At 34.7% G+C, this 12,742-nt stretch overlaps 1 protein-coding gene and 1 non-coding gene across 9 annotated transcripts in view; both read right to left on the reverse strand.

Annotated features, from left to right (window-relative positions):
- The window catches only part of DOP1A (DOP1 leucine zipper like protein A), a 104,249-nt gene that overhangs the window by 88,799 nt on the left and 2,708 nt on the right, over positions 1-12,742 (reverse strand). The window lies entirely within an intron of this gene.
- Positions 8,010-8,146, reverse strand: LOC132237798 (small nucleolar RNA SNORA5). The gene has a single exon (XR_009453629.1). It is a non-coding gene; the product is annotated as a small nucleolar RNA SNORA5 (small nucleolar RNA).

Here is a 12,742-nt window from a genome sequence, read left to right on the forward strand (position 1 = left end):
ATGTCCAGAACAGATAAATCTATAGAGACAGAAAGTAAATTTGTTTTTACGTAGGGTGACGGGGAGGAGGGCAGAGGAATAAGGGGGAAATGGAGCAATTCCTAATGGAGCGATTCCTAATGGTTTCTTTTGGGGATGATAAAAGTGTTCTAAAATTGACTGTAGGAATGGTTACACAACTCTGTGAATGTACTGAAAACCACTGATTATGCACTTTAAATGGGTGAATCATATGGTATGCAAATTATCTCAACGATATATATGAAATATATATAAATAAAATGAGCCTTATGGTTCTGTGTATTTTCTCAAATTACATGCAAAATCTTACATTTTATTGGGGAGATAAATCTACACTTTAACACTATTCTCAAATATATTTTTCTCCATAATCATCAAAAAGATTAAGAATCACTACTGTAAAATGGACAAAGGATCTGTATAGACACTTCTCCAAAAAAGACATACAATGGACAAGAGACATATGAAAAAATGCTCAGTGTCATTAATAATCAGAGAGATGCAAATTAAAACTGCAATGAGGTATCAACTCACACCTGCCAGAATGGCTACCATCAATAAATCAACAACAAGCGCTGGCGAGGATGTGTGGAAAAGGTAATCCCAGTACACTGCTGTTGGGAATGCAGACTAGTGTACACACTGTGGAAAATAGCATGGAATTTCCTCAAAACATTAAAAATGGATCTGCCTTTTTACCCAGCAATCCCACTTCTGGGAATATATCCTAAGAATCCTGAAATACCAATCAGAAAGCATATATGCACCTCTAAGTTTATAGGAGCATTATTTACAATAGCTAAGATGTGAAAACAGCCCAAGTGCCCATCAGTTAATGAGTGGATAAAAAAGTTGTGGTACATTTATACAATGGAATACTATGCAGCTGTAAAAAAGAAGGTTTTCTTACTCTTTGAGAGAGCATGAATGGACCTGGAGATCATTACAGCAAGTGAAATAAGCCAGTCAAAGAAAGACAAGTATCACATGATCTCACTTATATGTGGAATCTAATGAACAAAATAGGTACAGAGACAGGGATTCATGGAACAGACTGACATATCTCAGAGGGAAAGGGGGAGAGAGGGGAGGGAAGAGATTAACTGAAGAACTTACATGTGTATGTACATAGCCCATGGACACAATAGTGCTGTGAAGGCCTGGGGTGGGGTGGGGGCCCTAGGAGGAGGACAAAGGGGGAAAAATGGGGGACATCTGTAATACTGTCTACAATTTCCCTACTAGAATTAGAAGTCTTTGAGAGCAGGAACTATGTTTTATATGTATCTGTTATATTTCATAGCACATAACTTATAATACTGAGGATCAAGCTGGGTTCATACACAGTGGTTTAAGTATAGTAGTTAAGTATGGGAATAAATTAAAAACTATGCAAGCTGTTTTATCATCAATCTATGGTTTCTAAATTTTTCCTTTTATTTTTTTTATTTTTATTAATCCTCACCTGAGGATATTTTTCCATTGATTTTTAGAGAAAGTAGGAGAGGGAAAGACAGAGAGAAACATCCATGTGAGAGAAACACATCGATTGGTTGCCTCCCGCACGAGCCCTGACCAGGGCCTCAGCTGGGTAGGAGCCTGGAACCAAGGTACATGCCCTTGACTGTAATCAAACCCAGGACCCTTTGGTCCACAGACCAATGCTCTATCCACTGAGCCAAACCGGCTAGGTTTGGTCTCTAAAATTTTAATAACTAGATTTAATAACACACACAACAATATTTATTTCAGATATAAAACACTGAGTGACATACTAAAGCAATTAAAGTCATAAATGTCATAACTAATAGTTAAATATTAATAGTGACATAGATGGAATGAAGAATGAACCTTATAATAAACTAAAATGTGTCTGAGAAATCAGAGAAGACAGAATTGCAAACCAAATTAAACTCAGGGAAGGAGGAAATCAACTTGAATGGATTTTTTGAAAGTGTATAAAAATAGTATGAAATAACTAAATTCTAAACAATAAAACCCTAGAATGTACTAGTTGTAGAATAAAGCACATATATAAATTTCACTGACAGGGACAATTTTTTTCTCTTAGCAATATTTCTAGTATAAGATATAACACATCCATTTTGAAGATATATAATATGCATAGACAGGATAACCTGAGAAACAATTTAGTAATAATTCCTATCAATGAAAATAGGGGTTGTGATCTATAATCAGAGTAATAATAATATAATTGTGAAGCAATATTAACTCAATTGAGTTATCTTCAAACATACTTTTCTTATTTGGAACAAAAGCACTAACTGTGCAAAATGAATACAAAAACATACCAAAAAAACCCAGCTAAGTTTGTGGCGTTTATAACTTTTGCATGTGTCTATAGCTAAAAAAAAAAAGTTGAGTCAAGTAAGAAATTTGGATTTTCTTATTTAGCCAAAAAATTCTAAATATTTAAATATGATTAAAAGAGTTTACATAGCATAGGACACATATAACACTCAGGTAGAACCTTAAAAGCACAATTTATGAAAATGGCTAAAAATTTAAAAGGACATTCTGTAGAAGTTTCATCAGCAGGAAAGCTACAGTATTTTTTTTTCCCCCCCCATGGAAAAGATGGTCAGATAGATCCTTGGACTAAAAATTTGCTTATGCTTCCTCAATGATTTTAATGCCATAAAATTATTCATATATCAGAGGAGAAGTCTAGGGATGCATCACTTTTGAATTTTTCAGCCAATATATAATTAATGCAATTTTTCATCAAGTATATAATAAAGTTAAATTATTCTCAGATACATTTTTCAATAGTATTTTATGTTTTAAATTATTTATATCAAAACTCCTCAAACTCTCTGTGAAGAACCAGTTTTTCCCTCCACTCCATGGCTGATATTTTCCTAAAATACAAAATCATGTATTAGTTGCTGAAGCAACATCAAACTGCTACAAAAGTTTCTAAATACTTAGTTTCATTTCTGTGCTCATCTCATGTTTCCTTACTAAAGAATTTACAAATGGCCCACAAATCACACTTAGATCATAACACAAATATAACATTCCCAAGGAAACTTTATATGTTGCCTGTCCCCCAGAAAGGTGGTGGTGACACGTGGCAAAAATACACATATTCAATAACCAAACAGTGTTTTGTAGAAACATCAGCCCATGAAAAGATAGGCAGTAGAGGGCAAGGCCTCCAAGCACAGTGTTTAGTTAAAGTTAAGGTAAATGGGAATCCAAATCCTAGTTATACCAATTACTTAGCAGCTGTATGACCTTGGGCAAATGCGCAAGCTTCAGTTTTCTCATCTGTAAAAGGAGATAATACCTACCTCAATGGTTGTCAAAATTAAATAGAAAACATATCAAAGTCATCAGAGTGCCTGGCACATAGAAAATGCTCTAAAAGTCATTGTCCCTATTATTACCAATACAAACACAGTACTAGGAATCAAGTATGTTGATTATGAGGATCAATAAGTTATAATTATCAGATATGGCTCTGAACTTACTGGCACCATAATGGAAAAATGAAGAACCTCACTAACCTATCTCTAATTGTCTCAGGAATGTAAATTAAAATGTCATTGCCAAATGAGGTTTTTTAAAAAAATATTTTATTAAACTGCACATACTTAACACACATTTGATAAGTTATGACTAATGCATACACCCACAAAACCATCAAAACAATCAAGATTCCGCACCATAGTTAAATACTGTATAGAACATTTCCACTGCCCCAAACAAGAAACCAAACATTGCCATTACCTGTATCAAGTGAGTTTTTGTTTGAATTAAAAGATAAAATATCTACTTCCCAGTAGACACAATAATGAAGTATTTAATATTATAAATAACTTAAATTGAAATGTATAAATAAATATTTAATAAAAATTCTAATTTGTTTTTTCATAAAGTGATGCAGGCAAGTCAAAATGGCATTTATAATCATTCAGGAGCTCTTAATAAGTAGCTTTTCTGACTTGATCTGTAGTCCACTTGACAAATTAGTTGTTCTTTGAAATGTATAATTCAGATAAACTAAACCTGAACTATCATAAAACATGATTTAGTGCAGTGTTTTGTCTCATTCAAAGATGAAAATAAAATAGCTGTTAAAAAAAGCTATAAGCCCTGACAGGGTAGCTCTGTTGGTTAGAGCACCATCCCCATACACCAAGGTTACGGGTTCTATCCCTAGTCAGAGCAAATACTTACAAGAAGCAACCAATGAATGCATAAATAAGTAGAACAAATTATTAATGTCTGTCTCTGTGTGTCTCTTTAAAAAAAAAAGCTAAAGATTTCTTTAGACAAATTAGGCCCTAAGAAAATTATCAAATTATACAGATTTATGTTTTCATATTTATAGTGTACAGAGGTAACATTTAAATAACAAATGAAATAGTTCATTAGATCATTTGAATTTTTAAAAGTTTTGTTTAAATGGTTATAAACAATGAGTAAACCTAATTTCAGAATACAGTAATTACCTGAAGATACTTTGGGCCAACTTGTTTATCATTAGTGGGTGTCAGATATTTTTAGAAAGTTAACTCTAGTATACCTTTTGATTGAGGCCTGGTGCAGAAATTCGTGCACGGGTAGGGTCCCTAGGCCTGGCCAGTGATCAGGGCCTATCCGGACCTCCTGGCTGCTGGCCAGGGCCTCCCTTCCCTGGCTGCAGGCCAGGGCCTTCCTTCGTTCTGCACCCCCCCACCCTCCCCCCACCCCCGCCCCAGTGATCAGCGTATGTCATAGCAAGCGATCAAACTCCCGATCTCCCAAGGGGACAATTTGCATATCAGGCTTTTATATATATAGATAGATGAGCTCTTCTCTTCCCTCCCTCCTTTGCCATGAAAGGTAGGGGGAGGGCTGAAGAGAAAGAAACATTCAATATTATCCAATTCTAAAGATATATCTGGGGACGGTCCAAGTGTTTTATCACATCCCAAGATATAAAAATTAAATGACAATAGAATATACGCAGCTGATAAAAAGAATGAATAAAGTCTATGTATTGATTTAGACAATGCTCCCAACATATATAAACTAAAATAATCAAGGTGCATAACGGTGTTTATAGGATGCTACCATTTATATTTTTTAAAAGGAGGAAGTGTATGTTCATATAATTTGCACGCACACACACACACACACATACACACACACAACTTGCCAGCATGTAAGTGAGTCACTTTGGAAAGGGTTTCTTCAACCCCAAACTTTTACATGACTAGCCCAGGTCGACATCTGACAAAATATTCAAGCAGAACCTCACAACCAAACTGTTCCCAATCCCCTCTGACAGAAACTGTGAAAGGTATTTATTGTTGTTTGAAGTCACCACGTTTTGAAATAATCAGTTATGCAACAATAAATAACTAAAGAGTTTATTCTCAAATAATCTTTTCATTTATTCAACCGCAACCTCTATAACTTAGAAGACATAATAAAAATAGTCCTGTTTATCAGATCTCATAAACCTAATGGGCAGCCTCAAATTACAGAATCAGGTGGACTTAGGTACCAGTACTTCGAGGAAAGCCTTCCAATAAATTCCGGATGCCACACAGACACACAAACGTTTTTAGAACCCCTCACTCAGGAAGAAAGGTGAACTCCTAACTGGTGGTAACACTTATGGAACTGGTGATAAGGAAATCATTTATTTATCTTCCAAAATGACAGACACCAACTTTACTATGTTCTAAGTTTTTCCCCTCAGGAGAAAAACTTCTATCCAGGAAACTTTAAAATTAAGACACAATGTGAGACATGTGTAAGTGTACACAGAAAGGCCACAGTGTCGAGTGCATCGTGCTGCAGACAAGCAAAAAGTATAATCAGCAAACTTGGATGGCATTTGTAGTATATAATATATAAAAGTTCCAGCTACCAGGAAAAATGGATTGATCAAAATACATATCCTAAAGCAGTGATGGCGAACCTTTTGAGCTCGGCGTGTCAGCATTGTGAAAAACCCTAAGTTAATTCTGGTGCCATGTCACATATAGAAATTTTTTGATATTTGCAACCATAGTAAAACAAAGACTTCTATTTTTGATATTTATTTTATATATTTAAATGCCATTTAACAAAGAAAAATCAACCAAAAAAATGAGTTTGCGTGTCACCTCTGACACACGTGTCATAGGTTCACCATCACTGTCCTAAAGGTTTCAGGCAGTTAATATTTTATAGTACTTGTTCATAATGTAACAACACAATTGAAAGCAGCTGGAAATAGAGCTATTTACCTGTTTATTTCAAAGGACTAAGACTGCTGTGCTTTTATAGTTTTTCTGATTATAGTCAGATGTCACTTTTAAATGACGACTTCTGCTTTATTTTATGGTAGAGACACAGGAAAGAAACTACTTGTTTGAGTGATGATTTTTATTTATTTATTTTTATTTTTTTAGTGATTTCAGGGAGGAAGGGAGAGGGAGAGGGAGAGAGAGATAGAAACATCAATGATGAGAGAGAATCATTGCTTGGCTGCCTCCTGCATGCCCTCTCCTGGGGATTGAGCACAAAACCAGGCATGTGCCCTTGACCGGAATCAAACTCGGGACCCATCAGTTAGCAGGCCAGCACTCTATCCACTGAGCCAAACCAGCTAGGGCTGAGTGATGACTTTTTATGAAATAAAGACTATTCATCCAAAGGACTCTTTTCTTACTTCCCAATTGAGGTTGCATCCCCGAACCTTTAACTAACAGCAATCTGACTCCTGGTTGAATAGCAAGTTATTGTGTGTACCGATAAACCTAGTATCTATCACTCAGGTAAATTATTTTTCAAGAAGAGTAACACCAAATAAATGGCCTACTTACCTGAACTCTCTATTCATGAACACAAACTAATACAATTTACACATTAAGTTCATAGTATAATATATATTGCCTGTAAATAACCAGAGCCAATTGAAATATAAGATGCATTTCACAAAGCAGGGAATCTATTTCCCTGCCTATTTATACAAAATTCTTGCCATAAGATAGTTTTTCATTACCTCATAAGAAATTAGACTGAAAATGTCTTCCGCAGGATGGAAATAATGAAAATATAGCTTAAACTTAAGAAAAAAAGGAAGAAGTAAAGGAGACAGTAGATCCTATTAAGTTTATTACATCATCTACTCTTATAGGAGCTTTGACAGATAAACATTATGTTATTAACATTTCATCCAATCATCACTTTGTCATATAGAAGATTCCCAGTGGGTGTCAGATATTTTTAGATTTAAAGGTTTATCTTAACAGTTAATGTACCCTTAGAACAAATATTTGATAGTTTTATTTGTAAAAGTAAGATTAGTAACATTAAAAACATTTTTTTAAAAAAGCGATTCAATTATAATTATGTTAACTTTTTGTCTTCGTATCATATTTTTAAAGTTAACTCTAGTATACCTTTTAATTGAGAACTGAGGCTTTGTTTCCCAACTCTTTCACAAATAAAATTCTAAGGAATTTTCAAGCCCTGTATTATACAGTATCTCACAAAATTTTGGCTACCAATCAGATACGAGATGATTTCATGGGCCCCAAAGGCAAGGCTAAGTGACAATGTAGCAAGTGAGCAATTTATTCTCCCTTCATTCTATTTAAATTCCTCAGACTATATCAGGAGCACTCAGATTGGTGTTATCGACAGCTCCCCAATTCTTGATATCTCTCTTTTAAACAAAGAACAGTAAATCTCAAACTGAGGGTCTCTAGCAGATAATTAATTCTAGCAAGAATTTTTCAATACTGTTTGTTTCCATTATTTTCATCTTTATGTCTACCTTCTGTTTATGACAATACCTGTTTTTTACTAATGGTGATTATTCCAAGTTTCCTTTAAAAATTAGTCCGGCTGGTGTGGCTCAGTGGTTGAGTGTCAACCTATGAACCAGGAGGTCACGGTTCGATGCCCAGTGTGGGGCATGCAGGGGGAAGCCTATAAATGATTCTCTCTCTCATCATTGATGTTTCTTTTTTATTCCTTGCTGTCTTGTAGCCAAATTTACCCCTGAGGCCATGCAGAGGGGATCAGGGCCCATCCACCAGAATGTTTCTGTGGCAGCCTTCGGGGACAGTGCCTGCCATGGATAGGGCAGTCACATTGATGTTTCCATCTCTCTCTCCCTCTCCCTTCCCTCTAAAATCAGTAAAAATATGTACATATTATCTTAATAATCACATTGATATAAAGAAATAGTAAAGACACAAGTATGCAGGAAGTATGCAGTTGTGGCCAGAATTTTGTAGATGATAATAAAAATGACTGAGTTTGATGAGGGCCTTAAATAACAGACTAGATCAGATGGATTTAATTGATATCTTTAGAGCATTTCACTCCAAAGTAGCAGAATATACAACACGTTAGGATACAAAACAACTTATACATTAAAAAAATTGAAATCATATCAAGCATCTTTTTTGACCTGGTATAAGACCAGAAATCAATTATAAGAAAAAAAAACTAAAAAATCACACAATCACATGGAGGCTAAATAACATGTCTATTAAACAATGAATGGAAAACAATGAAATCAAGAAATAAATCAAAAGATACCCTGAGACAAATGAAAATGAAAACACAATAACCCCAAATCTGTAAAAGGGAAATTCATAGCATTCCAGGCCTACTTCAAGAAACAAGAAATCTCTCAAATAAGCAATATAACTTTAAACTTAAAGGAATTAGAAAAATAACAAAGCCCAAAGTGAGTAGAAGGAAAGAAATAATAAAGGTCTGAGTGGAAATAAACAAAATAAAGTCTAAAAAAGCAATAACAACAGATCAATGAAATCAAGAGCTGGTTCTTTGAAAAGATAAATCAGATTGAAAAACCTTTAACCAGACTCATCTAGTAAAAAAGAGAGGAGAGCCCTAACCGGTTTGGCTCAGTGGATAGAGCATCGGCCTGCGGACTCAAGGGTCCCAGGTTCGATTCCGGTCAAGGGCATGTACCTTGGTTGTGGGCACGTACCCAGTAGGGAGTGTGCAGGAGGCAGCTGATCGATGTTTCTCTCTCATCGATGTTTCTAACTCTCTATCCCTCTCCCTTCTTCTCTGTAAAATATCAATAAAATATATTTTAAAAAAAAGAAAGAGAGGGGACCCAAATAAATAAAATCAGAAATGAAAGAGAAGTAGCAACTGACACCACGGAAATATACAGAAAATATAACAAACAACTATAGGCCAACAAATTAGACAATATAGAAGAAATGGAAAAATTTCTAGAAATATACAATCTCCCAAAACTGAATCAAGAAGAAATAAAATCTGAACCGACCAATTATAACTAATGAAATAGAAGCAGCAATAAAAATATCTTCCAACAAACAAAGGCCCTGGACCAGATGGCTTCACAAGTAAATCTTACCAAATATTCAAAGAAGAACTAACACTTATCCTCAAACTACTGCAAACAAGTCAAGTGGAGGGAAGACTTCCAAACTCATTTCACGAGGCCTGCATTATCCTAATTCCAAAACCAGATAAAGACATGACAAAGAAAGAAAATTATACACCAAAATACCTGATCAACATAGATGTAAAAATCCTCAAACAATATCAGCAAGTCAATTCTAGCAATATCTTAAAAAATCAGACACCATGATCAAGTGGGATTTATTCCTGGGATGCATGGTGGGCACAATATCTGCAAATCAGTTAATGTGGTACACCACATAAACAAAATGAAGAATAAAATTCATATGATCATATCAATAGATTCAGAAAAAGCATTTGACAAAATTCAGCACCCATATATGATACAAACTTATAGCAAAGTGGAAATAGAGGGAACATACCTCAATGTATTAAAGGACATATATGACAAAACCACAGCTAATATACTCAATTGGGAAAAACTAAAAGCATTTCCCTTCAGATCAGTAACAAAACAAAGATGTCCACTTTCACCCCTCTTATTCAACACAGTACTAGAAATCATAGCCACAGCAATGAGACAAAAAGAAATAAAAAGCATCCAAAGTGGAAAGGAAAACTGTCATTATTTACAAATGACATATATTACATAGAGAATCCTGAAGAACCCACCAGAAAACTACTGGAAATGATAAATTCAGTAAAGTGGTAGGATATAAAATAAATATCCAGAAATCAGTTTCATTTTTATACACCAATAATGAACTGTCTAAAAGGGAATCTAAGAAAACAATTGCATTTACAACTGCATCAAAAATAAAAGTAAAATAACTAGGAATAAATTTAACCAAGGATGTAAAAGACCAATACTCGGAAAATTATGACACTGAAGAAAGTGATGCTACAAATAAATGGAAGCATATATATGCTCATGGATAGGAAGAATTAGCATTGTGAAAATGTCCATACTACCCAAAGCAACCTATAGATTCAACTCAATTCCTATCAAAATACCAATGGTGTACTTCACAGAATAAGATAAATCCAAAAATTTACATGGAACCAAAAAAGACTCCAAATAGCAATACTGAGAAAGAACACAGTTGAAGGAATCATGCTCCCTGATATTAAACTATACGACAAGGCCACAGTAATTTAAAAAAGCATGACACTAGCATAAAAACAAACAAAACTAGACATATAAATCAATGAAAGAGAAGAGAGAGCCCAAAAATATACCCACGGCTATATGGCCAATTAATGTTTGTCAAAAGGGGCAAGAACATATAATGGGGTAAAGATAGTCTATTCAATAAATGGTGGTGGGAAAACTGGACTGATATATGCACAAAAATGAAACTAGACCACTTTCTTGCATCTACAAGAGAAATCAATTAGTCTGGTCCTGCCAAGGCATTAGGGATGAGTTAATTGACCAAATGTAGCTAATTGTTAAGTTGATAATTTTGTATGGCCCGCAAAATGATGTTACAAATATCCAAATGGCTCTTGGCAGAAAAAAGGTTCCCCACCCCTGGATTACAGCCTTAAATTTAAGACTCAAACCATAAAACTCCTAGGAAAAAACATAGGTAGTAAAATCTCCAACATTTCTCTCAATAATATTTTTTCTGATATATCTTCTTAGGGAGGTGGAAAAAAAAATGAGTCAAACAACATCAAATTAAAATGTTTTTTGAATGGGAGAAGATATTCACCAATGATACATCTGATAAGGGACTACTATGCAAAATTTATAAAGACTGCATACAACTCAACAGCCCCAAAACAAACAATCCAATTTAAAAATGGGTGAAGGACCTGAATAGACATTTCTTCAGAGGACATACACATGGCCGACGGATGTGAAAAGATGCTCAACATCAGTAATCATCGGAGAAATGGCAATTAAAACCACAATGGATATTACCTCACACCTGTCAGAATGGCTATCATCAATAAATCTATAAACAAGTGTTGATGAAGATATGGAGAAAAGGGAACCCTCACCTACCGCTGTGGAAAACAGTAGGGAGGTTCTTCAAAAAATTATACATGGAACTGCGTTATGACCCTGTGATTCCACTTCTAGGTATATATCTGAAGAAACCCAAAACACTAATTCAAAAGAATAGATGCACCCCTATATTCAAGCTACAGAAGCAACCGAAGTGTCCATCAATAGACAAATGGATAAAAAAGCAGCAGTACATATACACAATGGAATATTACTCAGCCATAAAAAGAGAATGAAATCTTATTATTTGTGACAGCATGGATGGACCTAGAGGGTGTTATGTAAATAACAATATTCACGAACAAACATAAGAGAAATAGACTCATAGATACAGAGAACAGGCTGATGGCTGCCAGAGGGGAGAGAGTTTGGGGGAAAAGGTGAAGGGATTGAGAAATACAGATTGGCAGTTACAAAACAATAATGGGGGTGTAAAGCACAGCGCAGGAAATATAGTCAGTAATACTGTAATAACTATGGTGCCAGGTAGGTCCTGGAAATACCAGGGGAACACTTTGTAAAGTATATGACTGTCTAACCACTGTGTTGTACACCTTAAACTAATACAAAATAATACTGAATGTAAACTGTAATTGTAATTGAAAAAATAAAAATTTAAGAAATGGCTGAAGTTTAAGAAATACTACACTTTTCCATTGGGTACACAAATAAGTGTAAGTGCCAGCTATGAGCATGCCATTCGTTTGGCCACCATAAGGATAGAAAAGGATATTCAAAGAAATGTAAATAGAAAAGGAGAAAAGGAAATTATTTCAAAATGAAGCAATACACAAAATGGCATTTTAAGCTAGGACTTGATTGGTATGATTTAGACATGTAGAGACAGAGCATTCAAAGAGAACAAAAGCATAACAATACAGGCCTGAGTGGTGACATGTTTCAAATCTTGATTGTGGTGGTGGTGGTGACATAGGTGTGTGTATATAAAGTACATATAAAATGAGTGCACGTTACTATATGTAAATTTTCCCTTAATAAATTTGATAGCATATATTTGACCTATGCAAAGAAAAGTCATTGAGGTTTCAGGCTTGAGTAACTTGGGGAAGGAGAAGTGAATGCAATAAAGAGAAAATGGAAATCACATTTTAAAAGGAATCAAAAGTACTTAATTTCATATAATAAAATTTCAATTAAATATTTTAGCTATAACCAAAAAAAAAATAGTTCTATGCTTCTACATAATAGTTTCATTTCAGGGAGAGAACGCATCTGAATTAAGGCTTACCTATTAAAATTAAATGTGTTATCCCTCCCAAACAAAGGAGTTCATTAACAGCACTCACCACTAACAAGGTA

Source organism: Myotis daubentonii, chromosome 6 (genome assembly GCF_963259705.1).
Source record: "Myotis daubentonii chromosome 6, mMyoDau2.1, whole genome shotgun sequence".
NCBI classification, from domain to species: Eukaryota; Metazoa; Chordata; class Mammalia; order Chiroptera; family Vespertilionidae; genus Myotis; species Myotis daubentonii.